Below are 18,317 nucleotides of genomic sequence, written 5' to 3'. Positions count from 1 at the left end.
AAATGACACTTAAGCAAGGTGCAGAATGACTATATACTTCTTTTAATGGTGAGTTTTTCACATTCAATTTAACCCTTCTTTCTTTATGCTCTGAGCACTGACTTTAGGGCATTATTCCTACCACAAAATATTTTTCAAGCATCAAGATTAGAACAGTTGCTTTCCCTAGTAAGATTTGAAGAAACTTTCTAGTAATTCTATTCTGTGATTCTTTTGCTGGGAGCAGTCGAATGTATTACACAAAAGATGACTATTGAATTTGCAACAAATTCAGCATCCTTGTGAATTTCTATGCTTGAGACCTTGACTTAATGAAACCGTTTTACAAAGCATATCAGTCAACACCAGTGCTGCCTCTATTACATTCTAACAGATATCTTTCAATAAATTCACTACTCTTTCAAGTAAAATTTCCCTCTGATTATGTCTGCCTGAAGCTGAATTTTCTTTTTAAAGTTTGAATAAAAACTGTGAAATCATTTGTGACTTACATCCCCAAAATGAGATTTTTCTTTTTTCTTTTCTTTCAAATAATTGCAGTATTATTTTACTCTTTATAAGTATAAAAATAGATAAAGCTTGAGATGTGAAGCTTACTTTAACTGTCTACTGAACTAATCCCTGATGAGGAATGGTTTGGTCACTAGTTAAGAACTGACTTGAAAAAAGGTGACCATGACATGTTTAAAATAATAGCAGATTTGGAATAAGTTTTGAATGTACAAATTTCAGCTTTGACCACTGTTGGCATCTCCATTGGTGGCGACTGCATCCTAACCAACAAATCTCCTAGTTTTTCTTGATCCATATTCCTAAATTATTAGCTGTAAGTGATTTAGATTAGCCGAGGATCAGATACAGAACTCTGACTGAGTAAAGGATTACAAAATTCATCCTGGCTTATGAATGTCTTACAAATGATAGAGACCCTGAGCAGTTGAAATTTAGAACTGAGTGCTCCTTGAGAGGGTGAATTTTATCTCCTTAGCATTGAATTGTGGACTTTTGGGGCTAATGACGTGCATGTAAAATGTCTCTGAATCAGAGACAGAAGGTTCGTCAGATATCCAGAGACTGAGTTCACAATTCACTGCCTAAAACAGAAACAAACTGGATTCCATGATTCACTGCCAAACACACAGCTAAGACATCTACTTAAAGGGAAGATAGGGCTTTTTTACTTAAGCATCATTGATTTGTAATATAATTACTTCTGGAAATGTTGACATTTACATGTCATGAGTAGGGTACTGTCAAATTTTGTTTTCCAAAATTAGATGCTGCAAAAGGAAAGGCTAAAAGAGTGGTAGAAAAGTAGAAGAATAATAAATACATCTTAAACTTGTTAGGAAACAAGGTGGAAAGGAGCATTATTTTCTGTTCTCTCACTGTGTCAGAAGCAAATGACAAAACCTGTTTTAGTGAAGAAGAAACAAAGTCTGACACTGAGTATGAATGTTCTTCCACCTAGGTCTGGCAGACCTTGACACCTCCACATTTCCAGGGATCTTTGTGATGGTTTCCACAGTTGAGGTGCAAGTGCAAGTGGGAATAATCTTCGTAAGAGCCAGGGGAAAGAGGAATGAGCAAAAATAGCCTTGAAAACTTATAATAGGGAAAATCGGTTTACATTTATGATGCAATATCAAATTTAAAGTGAAATTGCCAGTCCTTTTCAAACAAGCCTGTAGGACTATTGCTATATGAACTTTACTGCCTTGGAGGATTTGCACAACTTTGTGGCTATCCATGAAAATTCCTGAGAGAGGAAACATGCATTGGACTTTCCCCCAAATTAAGCATGGGAAATTTTGCCGTTTTCCCTTCCAATAAAGGCATTTTTCTTTCTCCAGTTTTATGTGGTGGAAACTAGAAGGTAGGAAGAAAGAATAAAAAGGCCAAATTAAACCATCCAGGTGGATGAACATGGGGGCATTAAGTTTTGGTCTATATGTTAATTGCCCTGGCCCATCTCTCAAGTGTGTCCAGGCTCCTATGGAAGGCACCCATTCCCTACAGCGTGTCAAGTGTACCACACAGCTTGGTGTTGTCAGCAAACCTGCTCAGGATGCCTTTGATCCCTGTCCTTGTTGCCAACAAAGATGTTAAACATCTCTGGTTCGAATACTGTTGAGAACCTCAGCCTTCTCCATGTCCCAGGTGACAACATCTCCTGTTTCCTTCCAGTGACAGCCTGCATTTTCTCTAGTCTCCATTTTGTCACCAATGTACCTATATTCATAGAAGCTTTCCCTTTTGTCTTTGACATTCCTGGTTGGATTGAATTCTATCCAGGCTTTAGCTTTCCAAACTTGATCCCTGGTTACTTGGACAATTTCTCTGTATTCCTCCCAGACTACTTGTCCTTGCTTTCACCCTCTGTAGGGTTTTCCATGCTGAATTCTTCAATAAGAACTGAGTTTCATGCTGCATTCTTAAATTAGCAGCTCAGTTATCATTTAGTCTAACAACTGTATGCCTAGGGAGGTCTTCAGACCACAGGAAAAGACCTCCCAGGGAGATTTCAGTTCAATACTTTGATATAAACCCCATAATATTCCATTACAAGGGTATCCCTGGTCTGATGTTAAGCAATTCTGTTCATAAGCAGCTAAACATTTCAGAAAAAACAAAAATAGACACAAAGAACTATTGAAGTTATAATGATAGTTAGATCTGTCCTATGCAGCCAGTTTCTGGAAGTTTAATGTTATTTCTCAGCTGCCAGCATAAAAAGGCATATTGAATTTCACAGGGGTAATTAACCCCTTGAATCAGAATGCTTGCACTTGGACTTTTCTTCAGGTTCTCTGCTGACTCCACTTGTCCCATAACCTTTTTAATTGCTGTGTTTTATCAACAAGCCATAAGTGAACACTAAGGGTAAATATACAGACCAAAGTGAAGATGCTTTCAAAGAAGTGCTTAACTTGAAATGCAAGGTACAGTGAAAATCTCCGCCCCCCCGCCCAGTTTTTGTAGTTAAATCTGTGCTTAATTTCTTCCCAAAATTACAGCAGTAACATGCATATGTAGTGATTAAAGACTGGAAAAAAGGAGTCTCCTGATAAGAATGCAAAAATATTTTATTATTACTTTGCATTTCTATAGTTCTTTATTTCTTCAGAGCATCACACAAAATGCTACTCATGCAGGGAAGATGACATCAGTGACACTGCATTAGGCAGTCATCACAACTGTGACTCTCCAGGAACACTGCCTAAGTCACTGTATTTTCATCTTATGATGTGGGCAAAGAAAGGAGAAGAATCCAGGGACATGGAGGAGAAGAATCAGGACAAAGCTGCCTTTTGTTACACACAGCTCCAGCAATTCACTGAAGAAAAGTTATGATGTAACATATCTGGGCTTTAATTATGTGGCTGTTTATCAAGTTTATCAACTGAACAGTTTATCAAGTTTTGCTAACAGCTAGTGATCATTGAAAGAAAATCCTACCAGCTTCAAAGCTTAGCTGCAAAGACTGTAGCAGTTTTTCAGATGAGAGAGTGGCCATTGCTCCTTCTCTCCTTACCTAGTAGAGGGTCTAACAATAATGTATTGAAGGAAATCTGGAGGTCTGCAGACACACTAGATGTGTTTTGACTTGTGCAGCGTAGAGGAGCCAGCTTGTCTGAGATCTTTCTTGCAGCATGAAAACATCATCCAAAATGGACAAGTCTCATTTTGCTCATGAGCTCACACCCAAACTGCAACTGAAAATCTGAACAATGCCAGGATGATAAGGCCAAAAGAAACTCAGTCTTCTAATATGCTATCTGAAGCACAGAAATCCCAGAATGATAATAATGTGGGTTTTTTCATTTTCTAGAGCCTGCAATTCAATTAGCTCAAAGATTTGAAAAAGACATTTCTTCTTGAGCTAAAGACAGAAATTTTTGATTTACACACCCCTTAGTAAGGATCTGAAGGCTATTGAATCTTATTGATGAAACAAGTTTTGCATCTTACTTCCTAATTGAATATTTCTCATCTCAGTTGACAGTTCATGTGCTGTTGTTCTACAAATGTAAAAAGAATTGGAAAAATAGAGTGCACCTATATGGTGCAGCCTCTGATTTGCAATTGGTTTAACTTGTCTGAAATTTTCAAGAGAATTTTCAAAGCAGAACTCATCACACTGTTGCTGTTAGGGGTGGCAAAACTCTTACCCGATGTTAACCTTGCTGCTTGGCATTTGTACATATAACAGTCCTTCGTTTGTCTTTGCCACAGAAATCCCAGAATGGTTTGGGTTGGAGGGGACCTTGGAGATCATATTGTTTGATCTCTCTTATGATGGACACAGATGCCACACACTAGATTAATTTTCTTAGGGCCCCATTCAGCCTAGCCTTGAACACTTCCAGGGATGACTTGACACCAGGTGAGTGGGACTTCCTTCAAGATTAACTTAGACCTTCATTCTGGTAAAATAAATTTCTTAGTTTCTCTTATTATACTTCAAAAAAGCTAGGTGAATTTATTCACCCTTTCTCTCACTCATGATGAAGGCAGAAGAAACAGGATTTCATAATAGAAAATACTAGTAATCAATTCTTCACCGTAATCTCAGAAGTCAGGTTGATGAAAAAGCAGTGTTGTATCAAGGATGTTGCGGACCAGTTTGGAAAAATCTTTCTCTTAAAAAACTGTAAGCAACATTTCCATTTTCACTGGGAGGTCAGAAGGCAGAAAGAAGTCACCATGTACAATCATAAGTAGTTCAATGCAGCTCAATGCTTCTCCCTTTCAAGTGACAATGCTTCTCACTGTCAGGAAATAATGATAGGTCATTAGACTCTCAGAGTAGAAAGATCCTGTTTTGGTGACAGCTGCTCTGGTGTGTAATGCACTAAGGATGCCATTAGGTGTAATTAAACAGAAAACCTAAAACATAAGGACAGAGACCTTTTTTCTTCTCAAGATGAAAACCCTCTGTGTACATACAAAATTATCACCCGTCACAGTCATCCTCTCTTTTTGTCCCTCAGGAAAACAGACAGATGTCCAGCTGGCAGGGAGTATGAAGAGTGTTACAGTCTCAATTTGCTTCATGCTATCTTTTTCTAATCCCGTTGGTGCATTTTTTCATCAGTTTCTGCTTTGAATGTGTTTCCCTGTTTCTTAGGCTGCTGTTTCTTTTCACTATGCTTCTTATGAGTTTATTTCTACCTTCTTAAAGATGTTATACCTGTCTGGCTGTTTTGTCTGTGTCATTCTCCTTTATCATCTATATTTTCTCCCCATTCCCTCTTTTTTAAACCTGGCTTCTGGACACTATTCCCTAATACTGGACTCAGTTCCTTGATAAGTTTGTCTGATCACCAAATAGGTGGAATCCCTTAGATCCCTAGTTCTGACCAGAGCAGGGGCCAGGCAATTTCTTGCAGGCATTCAGATGCTTATCCCTGAGCATCTCTGAACATTCCTGAACCTGCTCAAGGTTCCCGTGCTTCTGATCTCCTGGTACCTCTGCATGACAGCATTTTCTGGGACCCAACATTTCTGGTCCCACTGACTGCGGTGCCTCCAGAGCTGCTCACTGATGCACTCCAGTAGGGGCCTGTTCTTCCTTACGCCAAGCAGAGGCCTCTTGGCTCTTCTGTCCTCAAATGTGCATTTGCAGACCTAGCAGTACTATTTGGTAAAAAAAGAGCCTAAAGAAACATTTGATTGCACCAGGGTAGTTCCCAGATGGGTAAGGAGGAAAGACCATCTCCAAGTCTCTTAACCTGTTGTTTCCTTTCTCCACCTCCTTCTGCTCTGTTCTTGCTACAAACACAGCTTCTCTGGCTCAGTGATATGTTGTAAAAAACCTCCATTCTTCCAAAATATAAACACACCTAAATAATTTGCTGATATTGTGTCTTGTGTTCATATAGAAAAGGTTAAGCTTTTTTTTTCTCTCAAAAAATGGATTTTTTCATATTTTCTTTTTAGTAAGGGCTGACCTACATATTTTTCCATGATTCAAACCAAATGTAAACTCTTTTCAGGGTCCTAATCCAAACCTTTAATTTGAGATTATTTCCAAACATTTTTATTTTGGACTGTTCTGAAACAAAAATCTGGTTTGAATTTTAGAACAAGGAATATTCTAGCAACTGAGAATCTTAAAAAAAAGCCAAACAAGCATGAGGTGGATTAGATCAGAGTCCTTTCAGTCTTTCTGTGTTTCTGTCCTTCTGACATTTTTTCAATAATTGTGCTTTGTTAAACCCAGCAAAGACAGATCTCACAAACCTTTAGCAATTGCTCATGCATTTTTTATAGATTCACCCAATAATTTAGGTTTGAAAGGACCTCCAGAGGTCATTTAGTCCAACCCCTACACAAAACAGGAACAGTTGGCAAAGGTTGCTCAGAGCCTTGTCCCATTGACAGAGACTGTAAAGCCTCTCTGATACCCTGTTCTGCTGTTTGACTGGGGTTTTGGTGAATAAAATATAATCCTAGTATATAACCAGAATTTTTCATGTTTCAGGTGATGTTCATTGCATGTTGTAAGTTAATTTTGGGTTCCTGAGAAGAGTTTGTCTTTGTCTTCTTTACACCTCTCTGAAGACAGATTTGTGCATGTTAATGTTGCTCATCTAGTGTGCATATGGGAGTTTGTCTTTTCTCACCAGCACACAACAGTTGTGTCTACTTTCTGATCTTTTTTTGTTCCTTTTTTCAAGGGCAATTGTCAGTAGTTTTTGTAATTATCTTAGTTCTATTCATTGTCCATGTGGATTCAGGTTAAAAAGTCTCTTTACCACCTTTCTTACATTATGAAGCAATCACTTGCAGCTCCCTAACACAGTTCACTTCTATCTCTGGCCTGCACAGAGAACAGCTCTGAACTTAGTTCTCTTATTTCAGAGGGGTCCTCATCAATTCTGACTTGCAACACTTTGAAATCAAAGGATGGGGATAAAACACTCCTGTCAGTGTCAGTCGTTCCATTACGAATTCTTCACAGCTTAAAGATACCTTGCTTAGAAATAGGAAATTCACTTTATGTGCCATCTGATTTAAAGCTCTTTGTGACACACTCATGCATTCTCCTGGTCACTGAAGTCTTAATACTTCCCTGCATGTATCCAAAGAGAGCATATTCTTTTCTTTTTGGATAAAGGGAATCAGACTTGTGACAATATCAGTTAGAATAGTCAGCCTGCATTATGGAACAATTAATTAGCATTAAATAGCAACAACTTGCGTATTAGGGATTATGTAAATAAAAATCTATCATAAGCAAACAATTTTGTCATCTGCAGGAAAATTTTTGTTTTTATGCCTGTGAGGTCAATGGATTCCCACAGTTCTACTATTTTAAAAGATGTGTCTAATAAAGACATAAAAATCCCCCAAGTTACAATTATGGATGGGCTCATTTTACTCATCTCCGGTCTTTAACTCTTTACATCTAGTTTCTCTCTATACTCAGTAAAAGTGGGTAGCTCATCCAAAGTCAAAACTTATCCTAGGATTGGATGAATCACTTTCAACACATTTACACTGACTATAGGCAGAGTCAAAACAGACTCATTTAGGTGACAAATTAGTCACAGAACAGACTAATTTAGGTCACTTGATGACAAAAGTAATGAGAGATTCTACTCCTGCCCCCTGTTATCCTTGTTAACCAGTGTGTGTCTGGCTTTGCCCATTATTTTGATCCAGTTTTGAGCTCAGGAGTGCTATCAGAACTTAAAAATAACAGCAAGCCATGACAAATCAATTACAAAAACCTTTGGAAAAACATCTGGAGTTTTGCAGTACAACTTCCCCTCCTTTCTCGCTTTGGGATGCTGAAGTCTATCAGGTACTTTAGATACTGAAACTTTAGATATTCCTGCACACCCTCTCTCACTCCCCAACAAACTTATGTGAGGAAACTCAATCAACTTCATACGTTTACATCTTAAACAGCAAAGGGCAGTTCTGAAAGTAAGAACTAAAAGGGTGAATATGCCTGGATCTTTCTCTCCCAGAAACCATTTGAGACAAGCTTACAACTGTATCTAAACGAATATCCAAGCAAAGTGGATGCAAAGATTTGAGAAGAGTCTTGGCCTCACACCAGCTGGACCATGATGCCGGCACTGCTGGCATCAGAGTGCCAGAACATTCCCTCAGTAGTTGGGATAAGCAAGATCTATACTGTGCTCTTCTCCAGCATTCCATTCCCAACTGAGTGGCTTATTTGACTAGAAAGTAAGCAATCTCTCAAGGTGCAATGTTGCTTACAATCTTCATGGAGAGGCAACATTTTTTCTGTTGTTTATTATGGTCAGCTGAACAGCAGCAGTATCTGTATTTTTGGTATCTGTTTTTAATGTGTCGATGACACAGCCTTTTCTTATACAGATCTGCAGGGTCTAAGCCTAGATATGCTGTCCTGAGAACAGTATGTATAATTGAGTAGCTAAAATTATTGCAAGTTGTTCCCCAAAAAACTCAAGCAGATAATTGTATAATATTTGCAAATAGTCAGGTTTCTTCACCAAAGTAGAGGTAGACTTGAGTCAATTTTTTTCCATGTACTGCTTCATTTATACAGCATGTACCCCTTTTTTTCTATATTTCCCCATCAAAACATTTACATTATACAACAACAACAAAAATTTGTTGGTTGCTTTATTAACATCCAACTCACTTCTACAGGACCTTCTTAAAACTGCCCAGGATACTGCTTCACAATTCATGGACATTGCAACCATACTTTAAGCAGGGTGAAAAATAGTGAAACAGCAAAATTTTTACAGTATATTGCAAACATATAGAAGTCAAGCTTTCTTGCTAATAATAAAGCTCCAAAGCTACTGCCTCTGTGGGAGCCATTACTATTCAAATAACACTGTGGAGTGTTATTCATTTTGAATCGCAGTTGTACCAGGAATTATTTCAAACTCAGTTCTATTTGTGCTGCAAACCTGGCACTTTTGTTAGGTATGTGAATAAAAGCATCTGTACATACGTTCAAGAAATGAAACTATTTTCAAAGGAATCAGCCTCACCAACTGACAGTCAGCTCTCTGACCAACACAGGCTGGAGCCAGAGAAGATAGAATGCTCTCAAAGAAATCATTAAATGACCTTTCTGTCCAGACAGTGTCTCTGTGTTTACCTGAAATTCTAGCAAGAGAACTGCTCCAAAATAATGCCTTAAGTTGGTAACAAAAAGCATCTCATGCTCTCCTAAATGAGGGAAAGACTAAACACTTTCAAACACTTTTGAATTCAAACACTTCCAAAAAACCCTATCAAATACATTTTTTTTTCTTTGCTAGATTTTTGCAAACTTACGAATATCATGATTTTCCAAAGAAGATGCTGTGAGCTGATGTCCCAATTCTCTTGCAGTCAATACACATCCTGGTAATCACCAAGTCATAGCTAGCACATACAGACAACTGTAGCATGGCAGTTCCAGCTGGCATTCAAGACACTAAAGAATTACAGGAGAAGCAGGAGAGGAAGAAGTGAGCCAAGGATGGAGAAAAGTGGTTCATATTAAGACTAAGTCTGTGTTACCTGGGAGCTGTCTTGATGCCAGATATGAAGAAATGTACCTTCCCAGAATAGCTATAAAGCTTCAGATAGTAAACGAGCAGTGGTTTGGATTGCAGAAAGCTTCCTCTTTATTATTTTTTTTTAAGCAATAGACCCTTGAATCCCTGTAAGTTTGCTATACTGTAATAAAGTTGCTTGAATATTTTTCAGAAATAAAATACTTACTAAAATAGACTTTCACTTTTGGTAAATAGCATATCTTCCTGCTTAAAATGAAAAAAGCAAACAAGTTTGTATAAATATTTCCTCTTGCACAATGACAGCCATGCTGCATCTTTAGCAGATTGGAAAGGCAATCCTTTCCAAGTATTAAGAATGCCAAAACAGGGCTGTAATGTTATTTTTCATCACAGTTCAAGAGTCTAAGGAAGGCTTGCTTTTATTTTGGTACAAAATCCCATTGGAGAAATTCACATCATGTGAATAAAATAACCAACAACTCTAACCAGTCAGGGTGAACACTGCCTCATGCTAGCACTCAGTATATCCTCAGGCAACACAGTGTGAAATCAGAACATATGAATCAAAGTCTAGTTGCATTTGTATTGTCCAGGGGCTAATTTAGATTTTCTTCTTAGTATTTTCTTTTTGACTAACAGTCTACAGCAAGCTGCAGGAAGCGATTCAAAGCAACAGCAGGATGGTCATCTTCAGTGGTTCACACGGAAATTCTGCTGTCAATATATTTTTACCTGCAGACTTTTATGTTAAAATAGATTTCCTTTGCAGAGATGCAAAAGTAATGCCCACTAATAAGTAGTGACCCAGCTATTATTGAGAAAAGCTCTTTTTTGAGGAGTGGGACATGGAATGACACATCCGAGAGCCCACCTGTGACCAAAGAAACACTAGCAGCAGGCACACTTCCTTCTGTGACCTGTCCCCTTCATCTAAGGCACAGTTAGGACCCCAAGGGCAGAGGCTGGAACACCTGAATGCAAGAAACTAAAGACATCAGCATTAAAAATAAAAGGACGAGAAGTGGCATGTGTTTTTTCCCATGTAGCAAAGAAGTCAAACATTGCCAAACTGAAATGTGCTGTGTCCCTCCCAGCTCCTTTCCCTCCTCCAGCCTTCTTCCTGGTAGGGTGGTGTGAAGAGCAGAAAATATCTTGACTCTGTGTGAGCACCGCTCTGCAATAACAAAATCATCCCTGAATTATCAACACTGTTTTCAGCACAAATCCAAACCCCATATGAGTTAGTACAAAGAAAACTAATTCTGTCCCAGTCAACACTAGTACTCTGGCAGGGTTCAGTGTCTTCAGGTCTCCTGGCTCCCAGCCTTGTGCTCCTTTTTTGCCATGTTAAATTGACCTTGCCATTCCATATGCAGAAACTATGGCAGGGCAAAGGTTTTTAATCCTTTTTCCAGCCTTTTCTGTTGGAAACTGGGCTACATCTGCCCTTATGGGTAACAACCTTGCATGCTTTTGTACATTCTCCAAATAGTCCTGTCATAAACTTGTGACATTTGTCAGTCTGTGTCACCAGGTGAACTTTGAATAGCTTTGTCATGTTAAAATCCTACAGCAAGAATGAGAGCTGGCTGAGTATTATGAAGGGAAAAAGAAGTGAAAGGACTTCATAAAGACTGCCTGCTCCTTTTGGGAGATCTTAACTGCCATATCCACAGTTCTGTTGTTGAGCAGACAAAGATGATAGAGAGGACACTTGGATTTCTACATTTAACCTGCCCTTCAAAAGAGAGGACTAGAAAGGTTTTCTCCTATTGTATTGGGATACCTTGGGATATCAGTATTGCCAAGCACTTCTTATCAACCCAGCTTAAAATGAGTCACCTCATTATCATTCATTAGGGCCAGTGAGTAAAAAAAAAAGTGAATAAATGCATTCCTTCTGCAAGTCTAAGAGCATGTGAAGCCAGAGGTCCTACTGATACCTCAGTGCTTGAAGATAAATGCTTTGGTTTAAAATGTCTGACTATTGAGGTAAGTGACTTCTCTCTGGAAGCAGTGCTAGTAATGTCAGTGCAAAAGATTAGGAGTTCTGTACTGCCATCTTTGAAGTGGAGAACAAAAGTGTCACAAGTGATTTTCACACCTCTGGCTCAATGGAGGGTGAAGGGATCTGTAGGAGACAATTGAACCATTGTTAGAAAAACAGGCAGTAAAATGGTCTCTGTGTTCACTTGCCACTTGTTTAGCCAAGACTCAAAAAAGGACATCAGGAAATCATTTGTCCATTCCTTTGATTCAGTGGACATTGGGTATGTTGTGTCACTCTAGATATAATTTCCATCCTCTGTTTTGAAAGACTTTCAATGGTGGAAACACCACTAGCTCCATGAAAATTTGTTTTTACACATGGTATTTCCCATTAGAATGAATTTAAAAGTTCTGAATCAGAGGTGGCCTTTTTCCAATTTAAAACAATACTTACTTTTTAGGTATATGTGAAGAGACTTTTATTCTTAGCAAGAGCTTATAATCATCTCATCTTTGCTCTGGCATATGGGTTGCTTAATCCTCATTTTTCCATCCTGTGATTTCCTTGTGCTCCCACAGTATTTTCAGCTTTTTGCTGAAGCTAGTATTTTATCTCCAGTAACAGGTAGTGTTGCCTTGCATTTCCTCAGACATCTTCGTCTAAGATCTCTACATGTTATTGAAAGTAGCTGTGACTAATGCCTTATCTCCTCACCTGATCCTCTCTGACCCTTCATTCCTAGAAGTCTTTTAATCCACTAAGTTGCTCACTTTTTGTATCACTTTTACTTGCAGAAGCTCTTCTTCTACAGACAAGAAAGGCTTTCTGTGTCCAAACTCAGAGAACAGGCTTTGGTGGGACTAGAGTTCATATGTATGCTTTGTACTGATAATTAATTTACTGAAGAAGATAAGGAAGAAAGCATACTATCATCTAATGTGACCATATGCTCCAAATAATCAATTAATATTCAGATACAGAATCAACCAGAGGAGGCTTGAAGACAGTTTTTTCTTCCTTCATATTTTGGTATAGCTAAGGTCCTGTACATAAACTGAAACAACTTGTTCAACTATTGCATGTGAGTTAAAGTAAACAGACCTGAGAAAACAGCATCTGTTCCTTGTCACACATCTTAGGCAGATCTTGGAAAAGAACATGACATAGACCCCTTATGCTCTTGTGATACCAGACATAGCAAACTCTGTATAGTGATGTTCCCTAAGGCAGTCTTTGATGACTCTCTGCTGCTTCTATATCACTTAAGTCAATTTGCAGGTGCAATCAGCTTCCAACCTGGATGCCAATCACTGCTGAGCACAAAAAAATGGGTTAAATTGGGATGTTAAATCCCTCACAATGATTAATTCACCCTAGACTAGTCCTCTAACCTCTCTCCAGCAGCAGTTATTCATGCATACACTCTGTGTATTATTTACACCTCTCACTAGGGCTGTATGAGAATCAAATCATGCTTACAAGTTATGTACCAAGTGCCACTTATATTACAATAAGTGGTTCTTGGTACAGGCTCAAGAATGGAGAATCAATTTCATTTAACTTGAGGCTTACACAAAACACTTCACCAGTCCACATATAAAGTGCTGAGAATGTGATTTCTGCCATTGCTATTATTACTATGCTACTACATTAACACTTTGTAAAACTGAGATCAGAAACCCCATTAACCTAAATGTTCTCTATGAAAGGTGAGTCTCACAAATTACTTAAATTGAAAAGACACATGAAAATAAGAGAGGCTGGAGAATGGATTTCTGTGACCTGACCAGGGTCACAGTGGCAAGAGATGAAAACAACTCTCTCTTCTCCCTTCTATTTTTGCAATCTGGGAAATTATGGCATTTATGTCATGTTTTGCAGGGACATTGTGCTGTATTCCTGCTGCCTGTTGTGGAAACCTCACTTGAGCTTTGCAACACTCAAGTAACATGCATTGGGCCTTGCAGGATACTCAGGAGAACCTGAAGAATGAATGTGGGCTGCTTCCATACCGAGGGATAAAGCAATGGACCTTACTGAGTAGAGGCCAGATTAAGTTCCCTAATGCCAGCATCTGGTGTAATTTTGCTGCCATGGGAAATCCTTCCTTGTTTCCTGCTGCTAATCCAGAAGGGAAGAGGTTATGGGTCATCTCTGCCAATCCTGTGTAGATGTCCCAGGTAACCTAGGGCAAATAAAATGACACTGGACATCACTTTATAGTAACTGAGTCAAATCCTTATTAACCACTGACAGCAAAGAGTATATGGACACCTTGTCCACTTGCAAATATTTATGTAAATCCAAATCCTATAATCCAGCTGAGGTCTAGGCCCCTCTCCAGTGGATAGACAGGGAAGTTTGTGTCATTCTGGTGTGCTAGACACCCATGACTTGGTTGCACATTAAACACAAATTAATTTTCTATGGTAGTGAGTAGACAGCTTGTTTTGTCTCAGAATTGGTTCTTTTCCAAGCCATCAATTTTAAATAATGGGTAGGAGGAAGGAAATAGGAGAAGTGGATCTAAATATTAATATATGTCTTTAATAACTGACTTTCACAAGTCCTTTATCCCAGATTGTTTCCTCCATTAGCACCTGCAAGAGTTGTTTAAATGAGACAGATGTGCCAGATTCATCAACACTGACAATTTTTTTCAGATTGTATGTACCTACCAAAAAGATTGTTGCCATTTGTTATTAAAACATTCCTAACTGCATCTCCTAGGAGCAAAAATAACTTTGCTTTTTATGTCCAATAGTTTTTATTGCCCTTGATAGCATGATCGACAAATTAACAGCGATCTCATAATTTATTCCTGCAATGTTCATTTTATTTATAATCCAAAAGCAATTAAATTCTCTTTTATGCCACATTGTCCTGGTGACAGATGTGTGGTTACCACTCAGACATTTGATGGCTGACATAAATCATCCTGTGATCAAAGTGTCTGTTGACTTGAGAGTCTGAATTTGCAGCAGATGCCTCCACATACAGAGTGACAAGAAAATTCTTCATGGGAGTCTCATTTCAGTTAACCACCTTGCTTCACTCTGACTTTGTAATCTGACAGCCCAGTTATTTTATGACAGCCAGGAGTCTTCAAATGTATATTTACAAAGCTACCAAATGTGTCACTTTGTCACTTATACCAAATAATACCTTTGATAGAAAAGAAACACATTAAAATTTATAGGGGCAAAGTGCTAAAGGAGAAGGAATAGATAGTGAGTTTAACAATTTGACAAATTTGTCCCCAAATGTTGGACTATCTGCAGAATTTTTTTTTTTTAATTTTTTTTTTTTTTACAATTTTGCTAAGAGCAATATCCACATGTAATAACTTCCTTTTCTCCCTGTCCCCTCACCTCAGTACCTATAAATTAGATTGCAATGCGAGACAGGAGTCTTTGACTGCAATTAAACCAGAACTAAATGCTGAGCTTGAGTTATACAACTTGATTTTCTATTCTGTTAAACCATGAGAAAGCCTCTGGTGCAGTTTTAGCCATCCCAAGTAGTTAAGGAGGTTCAGGAGTTAGTGCAGTCAAAAGAGCATTCCCTGAAGTTGTTTTTGCAATAGGTACCCCTTTTTGAAGGGAAGGGGATTTTTAGTATTGCATTTATCACCAGAGAGTGTTAGCCAATCTCACTGTTGGCCAGAGAATGAGGTCAGGCATGGCTTAGTTTATTAGTATAAAAATAATATAGGGCTATATAAAATAATGGTCTAGATGAGATAGGGTTGGCAGATGAGCTTTTGTCAATTGCCCAAATCAATTGGACATTTACTTCAGTGTGAGACCATGACCACTTGCCAGGAATCTTTGTCAGCAATACATGATTCCTCCATTCTACAGAGTCCTTCAGGACTATCTCAGCAGCTCATATGCCCTCAAATAACTGTCTGTGCCTTCATGATATGTCTCAGGACATATTTAACATCCATACCTTTTTCTTCTCTACTGTGACACAGGCTCATTTTGTCTTAGATACTTTGGACAGAAGAAGAACAAAATGATACCTGTGTCACAGAGACACTGCAGGGAGTCAGAAGAGATTCAGGGGTAGGTGCAAGGCAATGTAGATGGATGTTGGTTGATGCCATTTGGCCCCAGAGTCAAACAGTGAGCTGAGTCCCTTTTTAATTCAGTAGTACATGCAAAATCCAGAGAGAAGATCCCTGCTGCAGTGAGCCTACCACCCCATACAGACTGAGCTGGCAATGAAATAGCAGGCAGGGAAAAGACAGAACTGACATGAAAATTTCCTGCTCGTGGTGGCAAGAGATGATCAAGACAGAGATGGGAATTTCCCAAACCTATTTTTCTAATAAATATATTAGAACAGCTAATTGGCTATTTTATTCCTGATCAACCTGTATGGCTTGCACCTTCTGGGTTGTAGCTGAAGAGAAGCTGTGTGTGAGTAAAAGGCAGCACCACTCATGGCAGGAGTCTGAAATTCAACTTAGTATTGTTCTCAACGGAGGCCTGATGTTTGGAGGATCTGACTAGTTTCTGCTCTGGGAAATGTATTTTCTAGTTGTGTTTTAGTTGATGTGCTCCCTTCAGGCTGTGAAGGAAATTGCTTTCCCTGAAGTCTGGTGTCTCTAGATGTCTCACATTGAGGCAGGGAATTAAGTGCTATATGCTCCTTTCTTCTCTTCTAGGTACGTGAATAATGTGTGTTTTTTTGGTTCTCTGCCCTCTTTACTTACCAAGTACCACTAAAGGAGGGGATGACAATTTGTTCTTAGCTTGATTTTGTAGTAAAAAAACCAGCGTGGACTGAATGGGAATTATTTAAGGGCTTCCATAAATACAGTACCATGCCTGCATGGGGCATGTGCTTGTTCCAGGATCTAACTTCACAGGCTGGCCTAGTTCTTGTAATATTCATAGTATTTCTGTTAACTCCACAGAAAGAAAAAAAATCTGGGCATGCTACTGTGCCCATGAGGAAGTCAATGACATCAGAGCTTTATTTTGTGCTATTTCTGGAAGGGCATTAAATTGCAATTGGGCTTCTGAATTCTCAGATGGATCAAGATCAAGAATTTATTAAAACTGAGGAATGTTAATATCATCTTTTCTGTAGTACTTATATATGTATAAAGCATGTCACCATTCATTGCAAGATTTATCCTTTCAATTTCTAGTTCCATTGTGACTATGTCATGCTGTGGAATAGGAACATCACTCCTCTTATTCCTTTTTATGTGTAATTAATTCATAATGGTAAAGAAGGATTTACACAAAATAGAAAAGCCTAGCTGTAAAGAAAGAATCATTCTGACCAGTGGATTGGGTTTAAATGTTTTTTTCTTGTACCTGTGGGAATAGACCATGGAAGAGTAAACCTTTTAACCAGAGGTTTTCAACATAGCCGTTAGATAGTGCATAAGATCTCAAGGGCTTTTTGTCTGCTAGTTGAGATTTTTCTTTATTAAAAAACAGATCACCAGAAAAAGAACATATTTTCCTTTTTAAAAACTGTTTAACAAGTGGCAGAGGAAGCAGTAAAGAAAGTATTATGCATGTAGAATAATTTCACATTACTGAAATAGAAGCATTTCTGGGGCTAGGGGCAGGGTGAAATGTTTAGACACACATGCAGCATTGTTCTAGTATATCAATGTATGTCACTGCAGTGCTGGCTCCATTAACACTTCCTACTTACTATAACCTTGATGAAAGTGTGTTAAAATCATGGAAATAGTTTCCTTTTAAAATAAGAAACAGCATTTAAATCAACTTCTTTTTTTTCATTAATTATAGTAATATTTTTCAGTACTTGAAGAATAGAGTAGAAATGTTTGTAGGCAGAACTCTATTTCTTTAGGTAGTTGCTTTTATCTTGCTACCAATCCATAGATGTTTTTAAGTAGTACACAGATACATCCAAATCGAAGCTTGTTCTGAACAACTTGTTTCCTAGGCGGTTTTGTGGAGTGGAGCTAATCTAACAGTGAACACTTTGTTTAGTTCTACCCTGCAATGATGTGCAATAATAAATGTATAAAGAAAAAAACCTAAAAAAAAAATTAGATTAGCTATTAGGAAGAAATGATTCATGGTGAGGGTGGTGAGAGACTGGCACAGGTTGCCCAGAGAAGTTATGAATTCCCCGTTTCTAAGGCATTCAAGGCCAGGTTGGATGGGGCCCTGAGCAAGCTGTTTTAATGGAATGTGGCCCTGCCCATGTCAGGTTTGGTTGGAATCAGATGATCTTTAAGATAACTTCCAACACAAACCATTCTGTCATTCTTTGAAAACACAACTTTACATGATCTAAAGTTGTAAGGGAGAGGTGTGGAGATGGACACCTTGTGTGAAAATATGATGCTGGGGCATTACTCACTATTGGGGATGAGGGTGACATGCATTGGGCACACCACTTCCATAACTGACTTCCTACTGATGCTTGTCTGTGACCAGAGTCAATGCACTTGCACTGACATTTAGGCACTGCACCTACTTATTGAGCTACAACAAAGGAGAACAAACAGGAGAGACAAAACAGAAATCTCTCCATAACAAACAAGGTGTTGAAGATCCCCTATGGAGAGATAGATTAGAAGGAACACGCACTGAAGGCTGACAGATAAAATCACACCACCTTGGGAGTCTTAGGAGTCTGATACTTTTAACTTACTGTAATAATACAAGAACTGGCCTAGCTCCTGTGCTTAACCTTAGGCCATGATGCTGACCATAGGTCAGTACACGATGGCCTTTCACTTCCTCTCGAAGCTGTCATCTCTGAGCCTCTCTGCTGTGTCTTTTCTTCCCTACTAG

Source organism: Prinia subflava, chromosome 3 (genome assembly GCF_021018805.1).
Source record: "Prinia subflava isolate CZ2003 ecotype Zambia chromosome 3, Cam_Psub_1.2, whole genome shotgun sequence".
In the NCBI taxonomy this organism is placed as follows: domain Eukaryota; kingdom Metazoa; phylum Chordata; class Aves; order Passeriformes; family Cisticolidae; genus Prinia; species Prinia subflava.
The sequence above is the reverse complement of the archived record's forward strand: the minus strand, read 5'-3'. Positions refer to the sequence as shown.